The sequence below is a fragment of the Ovis aries genome, chromosome 20 (genome assembly GCF_016772045.2).
Source record: "Ovis aries strain OAR_USU_Benz2616 breed Rambouillet chromosome 20, ARS-UI_Ramb_v3.0, whole genome shotgun sequence".
Taxonomy (NCBI): Eukaryota; Metazoa; Chordata; class Mammalia; order Artiodactyla; family Bovidae; genus Ovis; species Ovis aries.
In genome coordinates, this window is record NC_056073.1 from 15,544,818 (window position 1) to 15,567,775 (window position 22,958).

Here is a 22,958-nt window from a genome sequence, read left to right on the forward strand (position 1 = left end):
GACAGTCGCCATGGAGGAAGGGGCAGACGCCCCCCTTCTCTGCCCTCCTCCGTCCTGTGCTCCCACAGAGAGGTGGCCTGTCTTTGGCCCTCCTCCCCAACTACAGCCTTGCAAACCTCACAGACTCTGACCCCGGCCCTCTCCCCTCACAGCTGCACCCCCTGCCTGCTCACACAAGCAGTGAGCAGGAACAATCTGACTTCAGTTGGCCCCAGTGGGTGGCGAGGCGATGCAGACACTGGGCCTGGCAGTGCCAGCCGGCCCCAGGGGGACTCGGGGAGAACGAGCCCCTTGTTTCTCTGACAAAGGGCTGGGCAAGAATCTGGGCTCGGGCCCCGGCTAAGCCTCTCACTGGCTGTGCCAGCCTCAGTTTGCTCATTTGTAAAATGGACACAGGAATCCCACGTGGGGTCTAGGAGAGCCTTGGGGAGAGGATGCTGAATTGCAAACCGTGAGGTGACTGCGTATCAGAGGGTGTCAGACGCCTTAGCTTGTGCCCTGTCCTCTGACAGAGGCTGGCTCTCCCACTTCCACCCCCATTGCCAAAGCTGTCACCCCCCCCCCACACACACACACACACACAGAGCTGCTGCCACTAGCTGAGTCCCAGCCCCATCCTCTGCCCACCCCACCTCCCCGCCTGGGTTGCTCTGGGTGCGGTGTGGCTCAGTGGGATGGGTGTGGAGTTTAGGGTGGGACTTGAGGGGTGAGGGGATCCAAGGGCAGACGGGGTGGTCCCGGAGAGGGCACAGATGGTAGTGGGCTCTCGTTGCCTCGAGGCTCCTCTCCCCACCAAGCCCCAAAGCACACGTGCTCACTCAGCGCCTGAGGGCCACTTACAGCCTCCCCAGTGCCCAGTCTGGTCAGGAGGGGCTGAGAGGAGGGACACAGGAAATGAAAATGCCCCAGACCCTCCCCAACATCTGACCTCAGACCTGCCAGGCCTGGAAAGGGTCCACCATGCATAACACTGGGAGCCTGCCTCTAAGCTGAGTCTGGGTTCTAGTTTAGTTGTGACCGAAATGGGCTCCTCCGTCCAGTGGAGGCAGCCAAAGTACCTGCTCTGCCCATACTGGCTGGGTGGCGTTGGGAAAGCCACTCAACCTCCCCGTGCCTTGGTTTCTTCCCTGGTGAAAATGGAGCCAGTAATGGCACCTGCCTCATGGGATTGTCGTGAGGATTCTAGGAGACACAGTGAGTGTGCCCTTGTGTGTATGAGTTGCTCAGTTGTGTCTGACTCTTCGTGACCCCATGGACTGCAGCCCACCAGGCTCCTCTGTCCATGGGATTCTCCAGGCAAGAGTACCAGAGTGGGTTGCCATTGCCTTCTTCAGGCTAACAGCCCTTAGGCGTTCAATAATGGGTGGATCCTGCCTCCTTTCTGAAGCAGTGCCCTTCTCTGGTCAGAGGCCAGAGCTGGTTTCATACCAGCCTGTGTGGGGGCCTCCCTTGTCAGTCATTTACACCTTAGTATGAACAGATGGTCAGAACCTTTCCCAAGGAAAGATGTGGACAGAGGGAGGGGAAAGATGGCGAGAAATCAGTGAGGAGAGGCAAGTAGAAAGAGGATCCCAGGACAGGAAGGTCTCAGGTATCAGGAAGAAGATCTCAGAGACACAGCGTTGAATGGACAAATCAAACTGCAGGATAAAATGTTCAGCCAGAGCCCGCTGAGGCAGGAAATAAATAAATGTGCAGAAAAGACTGGAAGAATCAGGATGCTTCTTGAATACTTACCAATGGTCAAGGCTGCACTAGGTGCTTTCCAAATATTAACTCATCTGTTCTTCACAACAGCCCGAGCCAGTGACTGCTAGTATTGCCCTCAATTTCCAGGGAGAAACTGAGGTGCAGAACCGTGAAGTCATTGGCCCAAAGTCACATATCTGGTAAGTAGCAAGATGGTGATTTGAACCAGGCAGCCTGATTCACTGGGCCCCCAACATCCAAACTGTTCATTGTGGTTACCTCTGGGGAAGACAGGTGGGCTGGGAGGGGCAAAGAGGGGTTCTTAGAGTTTCTCATCCCACTTTCGAAGCAGTTAACTCTTAGGGTTATGAAGACGTGCTACTGGTACGATTCTTGTGTGTGTGTGTGTGTGTGTGTGTGTGTGTGTGTGTGTGTGTGTGTGTGTGTGTGTGTATGTGTGTGGTCGCACCATGAGGCATGCAGGATCCCAATTCCCTGACCAGGGGTCAAACTCGCACCCTTAGCCGTGGAAGTACAGATTCCTAACCACTGGACCACCAAGGAAGTCTCTGCTGTAATTCTTTAAAACCAAGGGGAAAGGAAGTAAGGCATTTTCTAGGGGTTTGTGAGGGGTCCAGCTGGCTTCCAATCATGTCCAAAGGTGAGATCCCCTAGGTCCACCTGGAATCTGGCCCAAGCCCTGCCTTGCTCAGCGCAGTGGTTATTAGGCCAGCTGAGGACCCTGAGTGGAGACACTGAGTGGCCTCCGGAAGCACAGGTCAGGGTCAGAAGCCACGTGCCAGCACCCAGGGCCCAACTCAGGTTCCCCTACAGCCCCAGACACCAGCCTTCAGAGGGGATGTGATCTTCTTGAAGGGCCCCCCAAACAGCCCTCAGCTGAGGCACGTGCGGGGCCTGAACTGCCTTGGGGACTTTTCCTCCTTCCAGGTGATCTTTTAAAAAATATGAGCAGGAAGGAGAAAACACATAGAGCCTCCAGAACCAGCAATTCCATTCCTAAGTGTCTGCCCAGCAGAAAAGCATCCCTGTGGGCACCAGAGGACATGGACTAGAATGTTCACAGCAAGCGCTATAGATAGTGGCCAAAACTGGACACCACTCAAATGTCCATCAACAGGAAGATGGATAAAGAGGTGATATCTCCGTGCCCTGGAATGCTGCTTAGCGATGGGAGTGAACCAACTATTGCTAAACACAACTCAGATGACTCTCACAGACATTTAACGGTGAACAAAAGCCAAACGGGCGTACAGAGTGATTGTTATACAGATGGTTCAGAAACGGGTAACACAAATCTTTTATGTTAGAATTCAGGATCCTGGTAACCCTTGGGGGGAGTGAAGGGGAGGGGACACAGGACAGCTTGGGGTGGGGGCTGGGAGGACTAGGAATGTTCTGTAATGTGAGGCGGATATTGGTGACATGGGAGTATCGAGTTTATGAAAATGCATCCAGCTGCTCAACAATGTGCACACTTTTCTCTAAGTGTGTCGTACTTTCATCAAAATTTTACAGAAGAATGAGGGCAGACCTTAAAGAACGTAAAAGAAGAGGTGAGCAAATTACCCTTCCCCTCCCCCACCCAAGTGCGGCTATGACTTTAAAATGCCTTTGGTACCAGGCAGCTTCAACACCACCGCCCAAGGGTAGCTTGGTATCAAAGCCTTTAAAAATATCAAAGCCTTTAAAAATATCCGCCAGCTCGAGGAAGAAGTCTCAAATACAGAAAAGGCTTTTATGCATAAAGATGTCCATCACATTCTATGGAGAAAAATCAAAAATAATCTCAATGTCTAGCAATAGGATGGTTAAATTATGTTGCGTTCTGGAATTATCTGGGGGTCCCACTGGTTAGCACTCTGCACTTTCACTGCTGAGGACCCAGGTTCCCAGGTTCAATCCCTGATTGGGGAACTAATATCCCACAAGACACAGGGTCAAAAAAGAAAAAAAAAAAGGGTTGTGTTTCTCCTCGTAGAATGTTGTGTTTATAATAAATAACACAGGGATATGTCAAGTGACAAAAAGTAGTACGCAAAGTTATATATAAAATCTGATCATCATTGTGCAAAATATGTGTAAAAAAGCCTCTTGGGAGGAAATAAACTAAAATATTACTGACTTCTTTGGATGATGAAATCACGAACAATTTTTTCTTTCTTTCTACCTTTTGGAATGTTGTTCTTTTTCTGTAATGAACATGTTTATCTTTTTAATGAGGAAAAATAAACTAATGCTTATGGACCAGGTATGGACCTGTTTATGCACCAGGTATGCTAAAATACATCTTATTTATTAATAATTATCACAATCACTTTATGATATGAGTCCCAGTACTATCCTCCCCACCCCACCCCCCTTTATAGATGAAGAATGTTGTATAGAGAGTTTGTCACTTGCCAAAGGTCGCAGAGCTAATGAGCGGCTAGGCTGGATGCTGGCAGTCTGACTCCACCATCCTAATCCTGGGGCTTAGAGTTTGGCCCTGGTCCCGCACTTGGGACAAGGTGGTCACATTTTATTTTAGGGATTCCCACTGAAGAAGCCCCCCTCCAATCAAAGGGTTTTAGCAGCTGATCTCTTTCATCTAGCTCAGGGGCCAGAGGGTCCTGGGACAAGGGAATGGTCTGGAATCCTCAAACACAAGCAGAAAAAATTCTGCCCTTCCTCAAAGGGCAGAGATAATTTCCTGTATTCCTAGGAAAAAACATTATGTCTGGCGGCTGAAACAACAAAGTGTGGACGCTCAGAGGCCAAGGTGCCTGGTTAAGCCATTTATTGCGTTCTATGCCTCTGCGGTCGGAAGAAGTTTTCTTCTGATCCAGTCTGTTACAAACCACCAGCTGTGTGGGAGCTGCCCAGCTGAGACGGAGGGGAAATCAAACCAATCACTAAAGGAAGGCCTCATGAACAGGTGCTGAGGCTCCCGGAGGCAGGGGGACGGACCCCGCGACCTCCTGGGTAACCTTTCAGCCTTGGGAAGGGAAGAGAGGGGAAGATTCCAGGAATGGGGGTTGTTTTAACTTCTCGGAGCCCCCTCTGGCAGAGGGCCTGGCAAAGGAAGGCCTGATGAACTAGGAAATGGAACAAGAGTGTCCATAGAACCCTCACACCTTAGGACAAGGCCGTTCTTAATTATCAAGGCAGTCATGGGTCCCCAGAGGGTCTGGGGGGCATCACTTGGGTGGCAACCAAAGAGAGCTAAGGGTAGGGAAGTGCATTAAGATTGGACCCCAGGAGCCAGCATACCTGCCCATAAGATGATGTGGGGACTTGGCAGCAGGATGTCTGGGGATGAATTCCAGACGTGGGCCTGACTCTGTCCAAGCCCAGCCTCAGTCTTTCCACCAGCCAAGTGGGACTTACCAGCTGGGGAACCTCTCCCACAGAGCTGCTGTGACCTAAGCTGGGATGCTGTGTGCAGGCCTCTGCAAGCGTGAAAGCATGGGCTCGGCGGGGTGATATCACCATTGGGTCACTGTTCACCACCGCTTCATCCATGCCCACCGGCGGCATCCCTGAGCAAGTCTCCTCTTTCTGTTCTTTAGTTTCTTTTGAGGAAATGGTCCCCTCCATTCCTCCACCCATTTACATATCAGGGCCCCAGGTAGGGGGAGCCCTGCCTGGTGGTCACCTAGCTTCTATCTTTCATTACAGACTGGCCAGAAGAAGCAAGGCTTTGGCCAGTTTTTCCCAGTACCGGACACCCTCTTTGTTTCCTGTCCAGAAGCCTTGGGTTGTAAAAGATTTTCTTTCCAAAGCTTACGTATCTTTCTATGATACGTAATTCACTGCAGTGCTATAGGAGAGGCGGGTGGGGAGCAAGTAAGCCTACCTCTCTGGGTTCTAAAGGGATCAAGGGCAGGCAGAGAACTGAGCACAGCGCCTGTGCTGGAGACACTTGGGTGGGTTATCATCATCTTAGGTGACCCAAGCTCCCTTGGGGGTCATGAAAAGCAACAGTGGGCCCTCTGGCTGCCTCCAACATTGAAGGAAAGCAACTGGGGGAGCTGGCGCCTCCTGGTTGGCCCCAGGCAGGGCAAGGGGGGCAGCTTCAAAGGCGATCCCAGACCAGAGAGGCGCCCATCTTGTCCCCGAGGGATCAGCTGGTCCCTGGCAGGAGGCCGGCCCCAGGAGGACTGTCACTGCGCTTTGAAGGATGGGGGCCGCGGGTGGGCAGGGGGACACGTGGCTGAAAGAAGCAGGGAGAGGAGAAACCAGAACAGTCCTGGGAGGTGTCTGCCCTTGTGATATGCATAGACTCAGGTGGGCCACGTGCACAAACGCGTCTGCCGTCTGTCTGTCTCACACCCAGACACACAGTGCGGAACCCTTCACCCTGCCTCTCGGCGCGGAGCTGCCCCTCTCCTGGGTTGGAGCAGGGTGAGGGGGCTGTAACCCCCGTCTCCCCCTTCTCCCCTGCAGCCCACGCCAGCCACCCCACCCCCTTGACCAGCCTGCCTGTGGCTCACACGGTTTTATTCTCCGGTTGTTTCCTGGTCACCGCCAGTCTACCCAGCTACAAGGAAGCTCCCAGAGAAATCGGCTTTCTTCCTCAGAACCTCCGCCCCATCCCAGCCGGCAGGCTTCCCAGAACGAGACTCGGGGCCCTGGGAGGCTGCTCGTCCAACCACCCGTCACGTGCTCAGTTACCACCTGTTCACTCATTCAGCAAACAGCCCGAGTCTCCTCCGTGGACCAGGCAGAGTGCTGAGCACATGACAGAGATCAGACCTCACCCGTCCCCACAGACACTTCACAGGACAAACAGAGCTTCTGCAGATGAGAAAACCAAGACTCGCAGAGGGGTTCCGGGCCCTGGGCAAGGTCCCACTACAAGGACGCAGTGAAGCGGGGAGACCAGCCCAGCTCTCTCCTGCAGGTGTGTGGCCACCACCAGCTCTAGTATCAGAAGGAAACCAGGGGTGCAGAGGGAAGAACCCTGGAAATGGATTATTGTCCCCGTAAACTCCCAGCCCTGCCTCACCCCTCATCCTTTGCTGTCCTCAGTGAACCCTACGGAGGGTCCCGAGGCCTGCACACCCCTCAGCCCTCCCAGAGGCCTCAGGACACAGGCCAGGCCCGGCCCACCTGCAGGCTCTCTGCTGCTACACAGCCAAGATGGATCCAGGCCCAGGGCTCAAGAGACCGACCATACATCGGGATCTCACTGAGGCAGTTAATGTGGGCCACGCAAGGGCCTCAGGGGGAAATCGTATCAAACAGGCTGGACAGAAATGCGATTGCATGGCCTGGAGTCCCGACACTGGACAGCAGAGGAGGGGCTGGGAGGGAAGGGCAGCCCACAGGTGGCACCCCAGACAGGAACGGGGCCTGAAGAACAGGGGTGTCAAGGCTGGGTCTCCAAGGGGTTCAAGCCCTGTGTGATGGCCCCCCTGCCGCCCCCAGCCCACCCGATCCCCTCCCCGTGCTAAGTTCTGTGGGTGGTAGGTTAGCCTGTAAGGTCATCAATGCCCCCCAGGGAAGCTGAGGCCCAAGACTCCACCTGGTTGGTCACTGCATGCCATCATGGATTTGGGGCCCAAGAGTTTGGAGCCTCTGGAATGAGTCTGTTCCCAAAGGGCCGAGTAGGATTGAAAAGCTGTGTTTAGCTGTCCCATCGCCCAGCTGTGTGAGCCCCCTTGGGGTCCCTCTCCAAGTTGGACCCCTGGTTGGTCATGTGAGGGGGCAGGGGGTATGGTGGTGGGCCCCCTTCCCACTCTGGGCAGGTGCAGGGCTCAGGTCACACGGATGGTCCGGGGCTGGATGCCCGCCGAGCCGCCCTGCAGGCGGGGGACAGGGAGAGCTGTCTCAGGCGCTATCTCAGGAACTCTGTCTCTGGAGCTGCAGCAGCCTTGGGGGACCCAGTCTTCACTTGCCTGTCTCCTTAGGAGACCGCAACCGCTCCCCAGCCCCAGTGCCGGCCTTTTGGGCAGGGCAGGCCTGCTGACCCCGGTGTGAGAGGACACAACCCGTGGCAGCGAGGAGCACACAGCTGGCACACAGAGCGGCCTCTGGCTCCAGACCCGGGGCCTCACTCCAAACCCAGCCTTCTCTGCCCCAGGGGCGCCTACCTCCTGCCCCTGCCCTTGGGGGCTTCCTCTGCTTCCTCCCGGCTGCAGCCACCTCTCCCGTCTCCAGCCTCCCTGCCCACCATCCACTGCAATGAATTCCTACTGTTTGGCCTCCTTTTTCAGAATTTAATCTGCCTCTGAGGATGATGAAGACAACCTCTTTAAAACTGAAGCATCCAGGCTTTGCCTAATACAAGAAGACTTTGGAAGAGAGGAGGGACAAAGGAAGGAAGAAAGACACCTATGAGCCCTGACAACTGCATTAAATTCGCAGAAGGTGGCCCACGGCGTCTGGGAACAAACCACCAGGCATTCATTACTATTTGCCCTGATTCCTTTGCATAGTTCTAAGCTGATACATGGTACTGATGTCATCCTCAGACTATACACCACTGAGGATGCAGTAATATACTCCCCATTTCACAGAGGGAGCAACTGAGGTAAAGAGGCTGACAGCTTGCCCAAGGTTGCATGACAGTAGGCAGTGGAGCTGGGGCGCCTGGTCTGCACAACCAACCTCCGCCTGCAGAGTCTCATGAGTGCCTGGAGACTGGCTGCATGCTGGGCGCCCAGGCTGGGATTCAGCCTGGAAAGGGCCTGAGGAGCCAGTGAGGGAGTCATAAGGCTCTGGGCTAGGCAGGTGGGGCTGGATGCTGCTCCCTGAAGTCCAACCCCTCTGCCATCCCCTCAGCTGCATCTCTGCCTTCTGAGTCCGCTCCCTGGAAGATGACTGGGTTCAGTAAAATGCTCATATGCTGTGGACCCGACAGACCAGAGCTCGTCTGGCTTTGTGACACTCTTCCGCTGTGTGACCCAGAACAGGTACTTAACCTCTTGGAGCCTCAGTTTCCCCATCTGTAAAATAGGATGGCAGTCATTCCACCTCTCTCAGAGGAGGTGAGGGGAATCAAAGGAGCTGGAGTGTGTGAGGTGCCCAGCACCTAGGGGGTGGCCCATGAAGGTCAGTTCCCTGGCAGGGTGAGCTGTGTCCATCTGGCTGACTTCACCACTGAAAGCATGACCCACAGACATCACATCCCAGAGAGCTGGTTAGAAATGCAGATTTTCAGGCCCCAGCCCAGACCTATGGAGTCAGACACTCTATGTTAGCGCTTTAACATGGCATCCTAGGAGATTGGCGGGCACATTAAAGTCACTTCACTTGCAGCTTGTTGAAGCTTGATCACTTGCTGGTTTCAAGTGTGACAGGTGGGAGAGGGAGCCATGAGGTGGAAAGAGATGCTTAAAGGGACAGGCACAGGCCTTCGGAGCCCCACAGTGAACCTGAGCAAACTGCCCAAATTCTCAGGCCCCAGGGTCAAGGTGGAGCTGGGAATGAGGGCTCCAGGCTGGCTGGACTCCCGATTACCTGGTGCCGGGCCTCTGGCCGTGGCAGGAGGGAAACAGCCTGCAGGGACCAAAGGGAAGCCGATAAGGTTCCCTGTGGTGGGAAAGCAACCCAGACAGGCCTACTCACACACACACAGCATCTCCTACACAAACCACTGTACGCGCGTGCACATGTGCACACACACACACACACACACTGCCCCAGGACTTGGCTGCCCAGAGAACAGCACCAGCAGAGAGTGGACAACGCTGAGGACAGTCTATGCCGGTGAGCGGTGCTTGAGGCGTGCGGGCTGCTGGGGCCCCTATAGCCAGCCTGGATGACCACTCTACACACCCCGACTGCTCGCCCCTCCCCTTCACCTGCCCGAGCCCAAACCCAGCAGAGCACCGAGAGACCCAAAATCGGCTCCCCTGAGCTTCAAAGGGACCCACATTCTAACTGGTCCCCTCGCATCATGCCCGCTGATGGGCCCCCACTCCAGGTTGCTGGATGGCAGATAGCAGGATGGAGCACTGACCTCAGGGTTTCCCCGGGAGGTGGCAACACCCAGTGGACGGAGCCCAGGGTGGTCTCCCACGCATACACGAGCAACAGCAAAGCCCGCCCTCTCCCTGGCCACACAGCTTCAGGAGCAGCAGGGACCTCCGCCCCTGGACCCACGGGTGGGTAGCAACACTCTCACAAACACCCTCAGCTTCAGCTCAGAAACACACACCCGCTGACCTCTTTCACCTCCGCGGACTGGATGGCCAGGGGCCCCCAGGTTCATAGGACTCCAAACAATCCTAAACTGTGGGCCCTCAAGCGGGCCTGGGATGCCCGAGAGAGAACCATTGACTAGGGGGTCACCGGGGCTGCTGCAAGGCGCACGACGTCATGGGCTCTAGAAAGGCCCTTGGCCCCAAAATATCCCCCCTCCGCGTCCAGAAATCCCTCCCAAACCTCCAAGAGTCACTGCCGGGAGAGGCTCCCACCTGAAGCCTGGTCAGCTCACAGCCCCGGTGAGAGGCCGCCGACAGCTGGCCTGAGTGGCAGAGGAGGGGCAGAGGGAGGGTGCGTGCCAGACCGGCAGCGCCAGCTCCCACCGGGAGGGGGCACCCCCTGACACCCCAGAAGGCCGGTTCCAGAGAAGACAGCACTTCTCAGCTAGGGAGAAGGAGGGGTCCCTCAAAGGGAGGGGCTTTAAGCAACCCCACCTCCACACACGCCAGGGGACATGGGGTCCTGCCCCAGCAGTCTCTACAGGGAAGGCAAAGAGCTGGCGACCAGGAACCCAGGAACGGGGCGGGGGGTGGGGTGGGGTGCCCTGAGTGATGAGCGCTGGGGGACAGGAGGGGGAATTAACCAGGTTCCAAAATAGCACTGCTGGTTCTGCCTCGCTTCACCCTGTGCAATGTCTGGCAGCTTCTGCTTTCGGTCTGACTCATGCCTGGTGGGGGCAGGACAGGGCGGCTGGAGCAGGCAGGGGCCGCAGGATGACCACAGGCTGTTCTCCCCTCGATACCGCCCCCCACCCGGTGGCTGGGCCTTCTCCCTCGCCCTGCCCCGGCTTGAGCTGCGCTTCTGGAAACTGGGAACATTCAATCGGGCCACAAAATCCAGGGGTCCCCTGCCCGGGTCCTCGCCCAGCCAGCCTGCACTCGGCCTAGGGCTTCCTGAACAGCAGCTGCCCCAGACCCAGAGCACGGCATAGCTTCTCTGCTGCCCGGCCCAGGTGCCCGGCTGGCAACTCTAACCCATCCGTCTGGAAGCCAGAGGAGAACTCTCTCCCCAACACTTGAAATGACCTTGTACCACAGCGTTACCCCCTCCCAGCCAAGAGAGCAGAGGGAGGCAGCCGCCTTCACCTGTCCCACCCTCGCCCGCCACCAGAGATCTCATGCTCAAAGCGCACACAGCAGGCCCCCACCTCATTTTCTGTCCTGAAATGTCACAAGGAACACTTGCCCTTTGCCAGGCAGAGGGAGGAACCCAGTGCCCTGGCTTTTGAGCTCGTTGGGTCGGGGCGAAGCCTTGCTCACTCTGCGCTCCCCATCCACCCCTCCCCCGACCTGTGCCCCCAACCCCCCGCCCCGCATCCCCCACGGGGGTGAGACTTGATCAAAGATGCTTAAGCTCCCACCTGAGACAAACTGAAAGTCACGTCCTAAGTCCCCCGTGCTAATCTCTCCCACGTCCTCCCAGCCCTCACACCGACACACGCCTGCCCCGAATAAGCACAGCCACCTTTCTATCCAAGTGGGGCAGGTACAACTTCAAGGCCCAGTTCACTCTGCCAAAGCCGGCCCTGCCCTCCTCGGGGTGGGAAATAGATGCCACCAGTAAGTAGGAGGAGAATGTCAGAGGGCATGGGGCTGGCCAGCCCAGGCCAACATGTTCCTCCCCCACCCCCCCACCCCACTCGCCACCCTGGCACACGCACGCTGACCAAACCTGGTTTGGAAGTGAAAACATCAAGGGGAAAGTCTGTGGGTGGCAGCCGGAGAGATGAGTCAAAAGGGACCGGGACTTGGCAGGCCTGCCGGTGGCCCGTAGGAGTCTGGAGGGTGTGCTGTGTGTGTGCCTGCCAGGCCGGCACCTGCCCTCCCTGCCTGCACACCAGGTGGCCTTACCTACACGCCCCTCCCTCCTTAACTCTGCTCCTTCCCCGCGACCCCAATTTGGGAGTGAGTCTAGTGTGAGTCTGAGGGATGGGGGCAGGAGTCTAGAAGGAGAAGGCCCCTCTCCAGGAAGCAGGTACCAGGCAGTGTTTTCCCCAGGGACAAAGAAGGGCGCTCATGAATAAACCGACCCCCCACCCTTATTGCACCGTGAATTGCATCCTGTTCCCCATAGAGACTCAGCTAGAGAGCACTGGAAGGCTTGGTTCCCCACTGACGAAAAGGCAGCCACGTGGCAGCCGTGGGTCTGGAGGCCTCAGGAGGGGGAAGAGGCAGGGGCGCGAGAAAAAGGAAAAGGAAGTCAGAAAAACCGCTACAATCACAGCCTCCGCAGAGCTCTGCCGGAAGGGGACTCAGAGTGGCTCAGGCCCTGTGGCCACCCAGTGCGTTGCCCCCACCCTCTAGGAGCGGATGTTGAGCTCAGAGAAAGAGAGAAAAGGCCAGAAGGGGCCACCGCATGTGGCCCCTGGTAAGGACCCCCTGCACGCCGCTGAGTCCCTTCCCTCTGCTCGGAGCATCTAGAGGGGCCCTGGCAGCTTCTCCTCTTACAGGGACACCCAGCACAGAGCAGGTGGTCGCTGAATGTGGTGAATGTCGTGCCCATGCCTGGTCCCAGTGGGAAGGGTCTGCCCAGGGGCAGCAGGAGAGGGTGGTGGCAGGTTCGTGGGCCTCGAGAGAAGTGAGCGATGACAAGAGGGCTTGGCAGGAGGCACACTCTTAGGGACTGGCCAGCCACCATGCCTGCGTTCAGTGAGAGTGGCAGAGGCCGTCAGGGCCCCGGCCACGGCCCCTGGCCACTCCCAGTCCCGACCTGCCCACCCGAGCACCTCCATCAGCCAGCACCTGCACACAGCTGCACCAGAGCCAGCGGAGGCAGCGCCCGCCTTGCCCCAGCCAAAGACGGAGGGGAACTGGTAACAAACCCCCAATTCCAGCCCCTTCTCCCGAATGAAGTGAACGTCGCTTGGTCATGTCTGACTCTGCGACCCTATGGACTATACAGTCCATGAAATTCTCCAGGCCAGAATACTGGAGTGGGGAGCCTTCCCCTTCTCCAGGGGATCTTCCCAACCCAGGGATTGAGCCCAGGTCTCCCGCATTGCAGGTGGATTCTTTACGAGCTGAGGGGTCCCAAGGCTGGGGATCTGAAGCACTTTCTCCAGAGCACACAGTGGTCACCTGCCCCCTCCCCTTCCCCGCCCCGCCTCACTCCACCTAATCCACAAAGGGGACTTCCTGGGGTCATCACCCAGGTAAGCTGTCTGCACTCACAGCCCTGTCTCAACCAAAGGGGCCTGAGGAGGACGTTTTGACCTGAAATTGTGCAGCTAACTACAGCTTACAAAGCTATTATTAAAAGTGCCAGAGTAAAATGCTGGCTGGTTATCCTAGGGAGAAGCAGAGAGGCAGGCGTGCAAGAGCCCAGTTGCTGCAGAGAGACTGGTGCGGTCGGATGCAGTGGCCAAGCATGTACCTAGAACCTTCTACCTGTGGCAGACAGGAGTGCCCTCAGAAGCAGAGTTGGCCTGACGAAGAGAAGAAATAAGGACGTGCTGGGTTGCAAGTTACATGATCAGGAAGCCTCCACTGCAGGTGTGGGGCTGGTGACATTGTTACCGGTAGCAAATGCCAATAGGACTGTACATCCAGAGTGACTTCTGGCCCCCAGGGCTGCTCCTCGGATAGAACTATGGAACTCCGGCATTCCAGAACCTGAGCATGCCTGTCCATGCCTTCAGAAGCAAGGCTGTCATGCTCCACGTTCAGAAAGAGGCACTGGGGACACCCAGGGAGGCCACTTGACCCCACACTACGAGCATGAGTTTTGAAGCAGAGAGAGCTGAAGTCCAGATCGGTTGCTCATTGGCTGTGTGACCTCCAGCAACTTTGCTTCACAGGATCCTAGGGTCCTCGTGTGCAAAAGGAAGATAATGTCTATCTTGAAGCGTTTCTGTAAGGATTAAACGTAAAGCAACTAATTTGGCACTCAGGAAATACTTGGTAGATGCATGGTTAGATGTATGGATGTAATGGATGCCCAGAGGGACATAGAGGATTAAGGGACGGATGGACGGATATAACGGGTGGATAGATATGATGGACAGATGGGTGAATGGATGGATGCCTGGATGGATACAGTGCATGAAGTGATGGATGGATATCATGGATGTTTACAAGGTGACAGAAGAGGGTGGTTTTCTTCAGTTTGGTCCCCACCTGGTTCAGTACCCTTTTAGGCTAAATTTAATAGCAAGAAAATGAAGGCCTATCACTCTCTAATTTTTCTGTTAGAGAAACCTGTTTCCATTTATTAGGTTGACAAATGCGAAGTAAGATCCTCCTAATGGGCCTTAGCCACATTACCAGGGGGTCATTCCCTGAAGAGGGTAGCGGGCTAGGTCAGGAGAGAGGGTGTCCTCCTGGCTCGGTCACCAGGACCCGCGTTCCCATCGTGTGGTCACACCACGCTCGTATCCCACTCCCCTCAAGTTCAAGTCCAGCCGACCCCAATCCCAGGGAACGTGGGTCTGGGCCAGGGAGAGGAAGCGGATGCTGAACAAGAGCAGGTAGGGGGAACAGGCCAGGGCAGCTAAGCAGAAGACCAAGAACAGAGCATGGATACGTGGGCTGGGAGTGAGCAGGGATCAGAGAAAAGGGACCGAAGAGCAGAGAGAGGGTGTACTGTCTTTGGAGAAGTGGAGAAAGGAATCGGCCCTAAGAGAACAAGGAGCAGAATGAAACACACTGAGCAACAAAGAAAGGCCATCTCCCTGCCCCATCACCCCCACTGTCCACCAGATAAAGCCCAAACTCCGTAGGCGGACACTCAGGGAACTCAGGATCCCCCTGTCCTAACCAAGTCCTGGGCTCAGTGAACAGGGTCCCATCACTTTCTCCCTGACACCATCCAGACCTCCAGATGTGCCTCCTGCCCTATCCTCCTTCCACAGATTGTCTAATAATGCCTGTGTGTCTCTGGAAGGCCTGCTCCAGAGCCACCTCTTCCAGGCAGCCTACCCTGACTCCACCCTCCTCTGATTACCATTTGGAAACAATTACTTAATTGGCTCCATGACAGGCTCCGCGCCTGACACCAAGATCCAGATATAAGTAAGACAGTCCCTGTCCTCACCAGTACTCGCAATCTATTTTGAAAAAACAACATTACTTGATAACATATACTGTATTGTACTTCTGTTTAGAATGACTATCTCACTATGACTGTGCTGTGCTTAGTTGCTCAGTCGTGTCCGATTCTTTGCAATCCTATGGACTGCAGCCCGCCAGGCTCCTCTGTCCATGGGATTCTTCAGGCAAGAATACTGGAGTGGGTTGCCATGCCCTCCTCCAAGGGATCTTCCCGACCCAGGGATCAAACCCAGGTCTCCCACGTTGCAGGTGGATCCTTTACCATCCAAGCCACCAGGGAAGCCCTTACTATGCCTACTACCAATAAACCTGAACTGAGCACTTCCCGTTTGTCAGGAAATCTTACTAAGGGCTTTACTGTGTCTTAATTCATTTGTCCTTCTCAACAACACTGGGAAGTAGGAAATATTAGTGTACCCATTTTATAAATGAGAAACTGAGGCACAGAGGAGTTACTCTGTCGAGTTTTCTCAGCTGTAGTAGAAGCTCCCCAAGGGCTGTCCCCAGATTTTCTCTTTCTCAGCATCTCCCAGGGAGAAGGCACTCAAACCTGGCCCTTCTGGGCTTGACATGCCTTCCTGTGGCCTGGGATGAAGGTGTTCTGGCTTTGTAGGGGGACAGCGTAATCAGAGAAAGCTGAGCCCGAGCAGGCTGGGCATGACAGGGCTCCCGGGTGGGGTGAGAGGGGAGCCAGCCTCGGTGTTCCCGTCCAGCCTCCCTCTTACCCACCTGTCCCAGCGGCCCAGCCTTGGCATTGCACAACCTTGCAGTCCCCGCAGACTGCCCTGTCCATTTGGTGAGAGGGTTGAGGTGGCACCAAAGGGGAGCCAGGCCTCATGCCCGGGATGGACGGGAACAAGGAGGTTAGGCCGGGATAAGGGAGAAGCTTTAGCTCTGCCTGATCCCACGGCGGGTCAGGGCTCGTGAGCAGATAAGTTGAGCCCCATAGGTGTTGGTTCCAGGCACCCTCCAGGCTGGCCTGAGGGCCCAGGCGGTAGGCAGAGACGGGACCCCTCAAAGCTGAGCGCTGGGCTACCCCCTTGGCAGCCTCTCCGGCCTCAGAGGCCCCTTCAGGCTGGGAAACCTGAGGAGATGGGGCAGCTCAGGACGGATTCTCAGAATAGAAGCAACAGGAGGCCTTGCTCTAGGCTGGGGATGCAGAGCCTCCAGGCCAGCCTGCGGAGCACAGGAAAAGGGGGTGAGGCTCCAAGTTCAGCCCTGGCCACACCTCTCTTCCACATTCCCGTGTCCTCCCGAGAAGGGGGACACTCAGTGCCACCACAGCAGGGGAACTGAGGCAAGGAGACGCCTTCCGATCCTGGGGACTTGTTCTGCCTGCCCAGCCACCAATAGCATCTAAACTCCACGCTTCTCACAAGCACATGGGGACTCCAGACCCTACTGTTCTGGGATCCCCTTCCACCGTGGGGACTTGTACTTTCTAGAAAGTAGCCTACCTGGCTCCTCTAAGTTGGGCTGGGGAAAAGAAGGAGCCGGCCTTTCCCTGAGCCCTGACCCGAGGCTGGGTGTGCAGCACAGTAAGCGGTACTGAGAGGCTGTGGACAAAGGCTGCCTGAGCTTGAACCCCAGCTCCAGCGCTTGCTAGCTCTGTGCCCTTGGGCGAGTTACTGCAGCCTCTCGGGGTCTCGACACCTCGATTTCCTCATGTGAAGGGGAGACAGTGCTCCCTACCCTGTATCCACAGTTGATGAGAAACCAACGCATGCGCTTGGCTCCTCAAGCACCTGCATGGTGCCCGCTCCCCCGCTCAGGGCACCCCCACTCACAGCCTCACCACCAGCCCTCCCTCCTCCTCCTCACCGGGGGCCCAGTGGCCCGGGCCCTGGCAGGGGCTGCTGAGGAGCTGACGGAGCCACTGCTGTGGACAGAGCTGGTGCCAGGCCCACGGCGGGCACAGGGCCCAGGCGTACAATGGGGCTGTGTGTGCACCCAGTGTTACCCCGGAGCAGAGATGGGCAGGCCAGCATCTGGGGTCCAGCCAAGAATTCATTTCCCTGGAGAGGGCCTCCCCACCCCCTCCCAGGCTGCTCAGTCACCTCCCTCCCCCGGGGTGGGGACAGGCACCATCCACACCCCCACCGAGCCCAGGCACTGGAATGGGGACATGCCTGGTGGCTGGTGCTGGGGAAGAGGGACTCCTGAGTCCAGCTGCCCAGACGGGGCTGCCTACTTGTGAGGCACCCGGGACCCATTATGGTGATCTGGGGCTGTGGCTACTAGGAAGGTGAAGTCTGCGGGGGCTGGAGGATATGAGAGCGGTCAGCTGGGACCCCTCCCCGTCATATGGAAGGAGGGCCTCCCTGCTCCTCCCAGGGCCCAGAGCCTCAGGAGAGGAGCCGGCTAGTTCCCCAGGGGAATGAGTCACCGGCAGTGGCTGCAGCCAAGACTGCCGAGCCGGGAGCCGGTGGGCAGGTGGAGCCTCTCCTCAACCCTCCCCGCGGGTCTCCTCCTGCTGGAAAACCACTCGGCCGGTGCGGGGTGCTGACCACGGCGTCCCAGGCTGGGCCTCCGGAGGACACTTCCTCTGCTCAGAGGATTAGCTGTACGAGGCCTGGGGGTGCACCGACTCCTAGAGCTGCAGGCATGGACCACTCGCCTCCCCTCCCCCGCCCACACAGGATGCCATGGAGAGAAGAGTCAGAATGCAGGTCAAGACAGCCCCCCCAAAACCCTGAGTGAGACACAGGGTCTGAGGCGAGGGAGGAAGGGGACACAGGCCTCTGGTGAGTGAGGAAGAGGGGAGGAAGGCCAGGCCACCCTCTACCTCAGGCTGTGCCTAAAGAGGGGAGCTGGGGAGGGGCGCCCTTGCATGAAGTCACTTTCCATTCTCCTCAGAGCTCAGGAAGCTCCCAGCAACAGGAGATAACCGCCCCAGCCCGAGGCTGGCCTGACCCACACACCCTCTCACGTCCAGTCATAACGACACAAATGTGTCCCTATGGGCTGCCGCCCACGCCTGCAGAGGGTCACACACAAAAGTCACGGTGGCGGCCCCAGCCCAGCGGACACACTTGGATGCCCACCCTTCCTCTCACACCCACGGGTCCCTGCCTCCCCGCCCAAGCCCCCGCCCAGGCCCATCACACCCTGAAGGCCCCGTCAGAGCACTGCAGCTGCCCTACCCTCGCCTCAGACCCTGAGGACCACCTCTCCCCCCGCCACTGGTGAGAGGGGCTGGACATTCTGGACCTGTATGACCTGCCCTGAGAACAGAGGCTGAGACGCCGGAAGGGGCCTCCCAAGCTGAGCCCACCATCCTCATTTCACCCGTGAAGAAACTGAGGCTCAGGTTGGGGAAGTGTCTTTGTTTAAGGTTATGGGCAGGGCTGGGGGAGCTTAAGGCTGGTTGAATGAAGCAGAGAACAGGGAAGGCAGAGTGAAGGGCGAAAAGAAGAGGAAGGGGATGGACTTCCCTAGTGGCATAGTGGATAAGAGTCCGCCTGCCAATGCAGGGGACACAGGTTCGATCCCTGGTCCGGGAAGATCCCACACGTGCCACAGAGCAATTAAGCCCGTGGGCCAGAACTGCTGAGCCTACGCGCCTAGAAACTCATGCTCTGCAGCCAGAGAAGCCGCAATGAGCAGCCTACGCACAGCAACGAAGAACAGCCCCCACTCACCACAGCTAGAGAAAGTCCACGTACAGCAACGAGGACCCAGCACAGCCAGAAATAAATAAATAAAGATTAATTAAAACACAAAAAGAGCAAGGGGGGATCTGCCACCCTCTCAGAGGGGCAGCTGTCCGGGGACGCTGTGGTGCCACTTCATTCATTCTTTTCAGATATTCTTGAGTGTTTACCAGGAACATGACTGCACTGTGGCCAGGGCCCCTCTGCCCAGTCTCAGCCTGCGCTTCCCCCGGGGAGAGTTTGCTGGTGAGGCTGAGTATTGTCTTCAGGTCCCCACGTCCCATAGATAGCGAGGCAGGGCAGCACTCAAACCTCTCCCCCCAGGCACAGCCTGGCAGCCCCCGCTCCACCCCCATGCTTCACGGGGAGTGCCAGCACCCTCTGGACATCAGGACCCACGGCCCAGGGCACCTCCAGAGTCAGTGCCAAGTCACACAACAAGGAGCCTAGGAGGTCACCCCTCTCAGAGACTCCCAGGCTGATTTCAACAGCAGAACCCGCTTTTCAGACAAAATTTACCTGGAACTTTGATAGCTAAACATGAGAATGAAGCAGTTCTGTGGGGAGTAGGAAGGGCCAGATTACCTGGCCTCCAACCGGGGGCTTCCCCTTCCCCAGTGCCCCTCTGCCTAGTCCTTCCCCAAGGCACCCCCAGGGATTCTGAGAAAGAGTCTAGAACTCAGAGTTTTCTCCAGCCACTGTGTTACAGAAACCTGGGGGGAACTTACGTGTGTGGATCACCCAGGCTCATGGAGAGCTAGGACCCCAGCCCCCACACTCCAAACCTCCAGGCCAAGCTCTCCTCCAGGACCCTCATGGCACCCCATCCCTCGCATGGGAAAAGGGACACAGCAAAAAAAAAAAAAAAAGGAAGAAAAGTCTCATGGATTCAGATCCTCTCATGTACCCAGCGCTGGGCAAAATGCCCCCACAAACATCAAATGCTTTATTTTTCATAACCCTATAGCCTACCTAGTATCATCTTTGTCTTGTAGATTAAAAAAATAAAAGAAAAAAATGGACATTCAGAGAAGTTAAGTGACTCACCCAACCTGTGAAGGGCAAAGCCCACATTCCAACTCACCTGTGTGCCCTTAATCCCTCGGGGCAGCTTGGCAGAAAGCACCCCGTCATGATGCCCTGGTGCTACCCCTCCCTCTGCGCCCCATCCCAAGCTTCACCGCACTCCGTCGACACGCCTCCTTCCCCAGCTCAAGGCACAGGCAGAGCTTCTCGCTAGTAAGAGTGACATTAGCAACGGTGAGAAAGCCACCAGCTCCCTGCACCACGGCGCTCGCTAGGCAAGCTCTTAGGCCGTTATCCTACCTCAGCCTTACAACACTCTACTCCCACTCCCATCTCACAGAGGAGGAAACTGAGGCACAGAGAGGCTGATGACTTGCCCAAGGCCACACAGCTAAGGAAGCTGCACAGCCAGGGCTTGAGCCCAGGCAGTCTGGCCCCGAGCCTGCACACCTCACCCCTGGGCACTGCCGTTCCCTACAATGTCCACAGATCCTCCACAGTGGCCGCTGTAACAAGTGCCCCAGCTGGGGGCTAGCCCACCTCCCCCGAGGCCCTTCTCTTCAGGGATCAGAGGCCAACTGGCACCCCTGAGGGACGGACAGGGGAACGCCTACCTGGGGAGCACCATCAGCTCACTCACTCTCTGGCTGGATGGTAACCCTCATCCCACCTTCCAACCCCCATCCCTGACAGTTGGGGGCCCGCCCGCAACACTCAAGCATGAATAGGAAACCTACTGCGTGCCCAGCTTCAAGCAATGGGCAGGTGCAGAAAGCAGTGTCCTCACTGTCTGGCCAGAGGCTTGGGTCCCCAGTCATGCCCAAAGGGGTCGCCCCTGCCACCCCCAACCCCCTTCAGCACTGGCTGCACCAGATGTTGGCAACACTTAGAAACAGGGCTAAAAATAGTCTCTCTAATGAGTCAGTGCTAAGAATAACCCGGGCAAACAGCCCTCTGGGTGAGGACATGCTGCCAGGGAGGCACCACCTCCTCCCACCTCCCCAGCCAGCCTGGTCCACGCCCCAGCCTATCCCTCAGCGCCCACCGCAGCCAGCAGAGAGCCTGGGATGTTTATACCCCCTCTGCTGAGTGGAGGGAGATGCAGGCACGCACACACACGCTCCCTGACTGAGGGAGCATCAAACGAGCAGGCGGACTCCAGAGACCCACCCTCTCAAGGCGGAACTGACCCGAAGCACAGAGACACTTGAGTGTCTTTCCCAATTCTAACAACAACCCCCCACAGGACACTAGGAGGCCACGCTCCCAACTCCCCTCCCCTCCCCTCATGCCTCCTCTGTGAAACGGGTCTCTAGCATCACTCAGGCCGGTCACCAGCGGAACTGGGAGCAGACAGGACCAGCATTATCCTAACGGGCAGATGTCAAACATGGGGGACGAATTGGACCTGGGGAGTCAGAACCACATCAGATCCCATGACCAGGGGCCCCCTCATTTCTTCCCTGTTCTTCCCCAAAATGATCAGAACTGCTAGACTCATGGACATCTGGACATGAATTGCAGGTGAACAGAGCACATTCGCACGATGTCAGAGCCAAACCTCTCACCTGCAGGTGAGGGACAAGGTGACGAGCATCACTCTGCAGCTGAGGAGACCGAGGCTCAGAAAACAGAATTAACTTGCGAGGAGCTGCTCAGCTGGGGTGGTGCCTTACTGCCGTCTGCCAGCCCAGAAGCATCACCCAGGAGGCCGGGTGCTGGGCACAGCCCCATCGCACAGCAAGGCCCAGAAGGAACAGGATACCCTCTATTGCTGCTGGGAGAGAGAGGGAAGGGGCCAGAAAAAGGTGAGGCTCCTTCAGGAAGAAAGCAGAACAGAGGAAGGAGGGAAAGAAGCGGATGTCCTGGCCATGGAGTCAGGAGCCCTGGCATCTAGTCACACAGCTCAGTTATAGATAACTGGGAAACGGAAATGATAACATGGGAAATTTCCCATGATCTGGGAAAACCATTTCCTAGCCTTCCCTCCAGGACTCAGTTTCTCCATCTGGAAAATGGAGCTTTGAACAGCAGGCCATTGAGATATCCGGAAGTACATCGTGACCACACCTGGGGGTTGCATAATGAATATTAGCATATCGAAGGCTCTAACAAGTCCTGTAGCAAAGAAATCCATCCCCCCGCTTTTTTTTTAACTCACACTCTCCCAAACCTGCTGGATCACCAAACCCTTCCACAGAATGCATCTTGAGAAACTCTGGAGTTGGATCTGGGGTCAGCACTTCAAAGGTCTGCACAAGCCAGAAGGAAACATAAAGCTTGAAGCCTGCCCAGACAAAATACATCAGGACCTGCAGGCAGCCCCAAACCCTGAAAAACTCCTGGTAGCTCTGGGAGCTCAAGAGTCTAGGATCTCTGTTCTCTGGAGGCCTCCCTCATGACCCATCCAGGGTTTTGATTCCATCTGATCCTCAGCAATCCTCTTGAGAAGGGTAGAGAAGGGGTTAGTATTCCACGTCACACAGCTGGAGAGACTGGGACCCAAGAGACCAGAGAACTCGCCCAGGGCCACATAGTTGGTCTTTGGTGCAGACAGGAGAAACGGTGTCCTAAGTACTAAGCACTTGACCTCCATGATCCCGCGTAATTCTCCCAACAACCCTTTGAGGAGGGCACTGGGGTTCTGCCCATTTTATTGAGCAAGAAACGAATGGGCAAAGAGCTTCAGGCTCACATCCGAGGAAGGACACACAGCTGGCAAGTGCTACTGCCTGGGTTTCAACCCTGGTATCCTGAATCCAGAACTCAAGCCCTCAGCCCAGCCCTGCCACTCACTAGTTAGCAAGAGAGATTTCACCATTCTGAGCCTCCGATTCCTCACCCATAAAACGGGATGTATAAAAAGACTTGGGTGTTAGGTTATTGCGAGGATGAAATCTGCAAATATACAAAAGCGCTTAGCACAGTGTCTGGCATACAGTAGGTACTCAATATGCATGACCTCTCATTAAATACCACATCCTCCTATGGGAGTACATGCCTGAGCCTCAGGGCTCTGGGCTCCGCAGGCTCAAAGCCACCCATAGCTTCCTGGAAATTGACTTCTACCAACAAGTCCCAGGGCGCGCCCCTCCACATGGCCTCACAGTCCAAGCTGGGGTTCCTTGGGTACCCTATGTAGGTGGGGGCTCTAGCGGCTGGGTTTCCCAGCCTGGGTCTCATCCTCTGGGGCCCTAACTGGCCATCTCCCCCTCAGATCCGGGGATATCCCCAGTTCACCATGCGTCACAGGCCTCTCCCCACCCGTGCCCCAGGTCACGGGATGGGAAGGTAGGGGCTCTCCAGCTAGGCAGCTGATACCCTCATGACC

The 22,958-nt window shown here is 56.5% G+C and overlaps 1 protein-coding gene across 6 annotated transcripts in view; it reads right to left on the bottom strand.

The window, feature by feature from the left end:
• Positions 1-22,958, bottom strand: part of TFEB (transcription factor EB) — a 47,501-nt gene that overhangs the window by 9,636 nt on the left and 14,907 nt on the right. Inside the window, exon 1 of one of the 6 annotated variants that reach the window (XM_042237516.2) lies at positions 11,572-18,709. The exons of 4 other annotated variants lie outside the window; for them this stretch is intronic. The gene's annotated coding sequence lies outside the window, so the exon portion shown is untranslated. Of the gene's footprint in view, positions 1-1,737; positions 8,294-11,571; positions 18,710-22,958 lie in introns of those variants that run through there. One more of the 6 variants, XM_060403628.1, reaches the window with a different exon arrangement.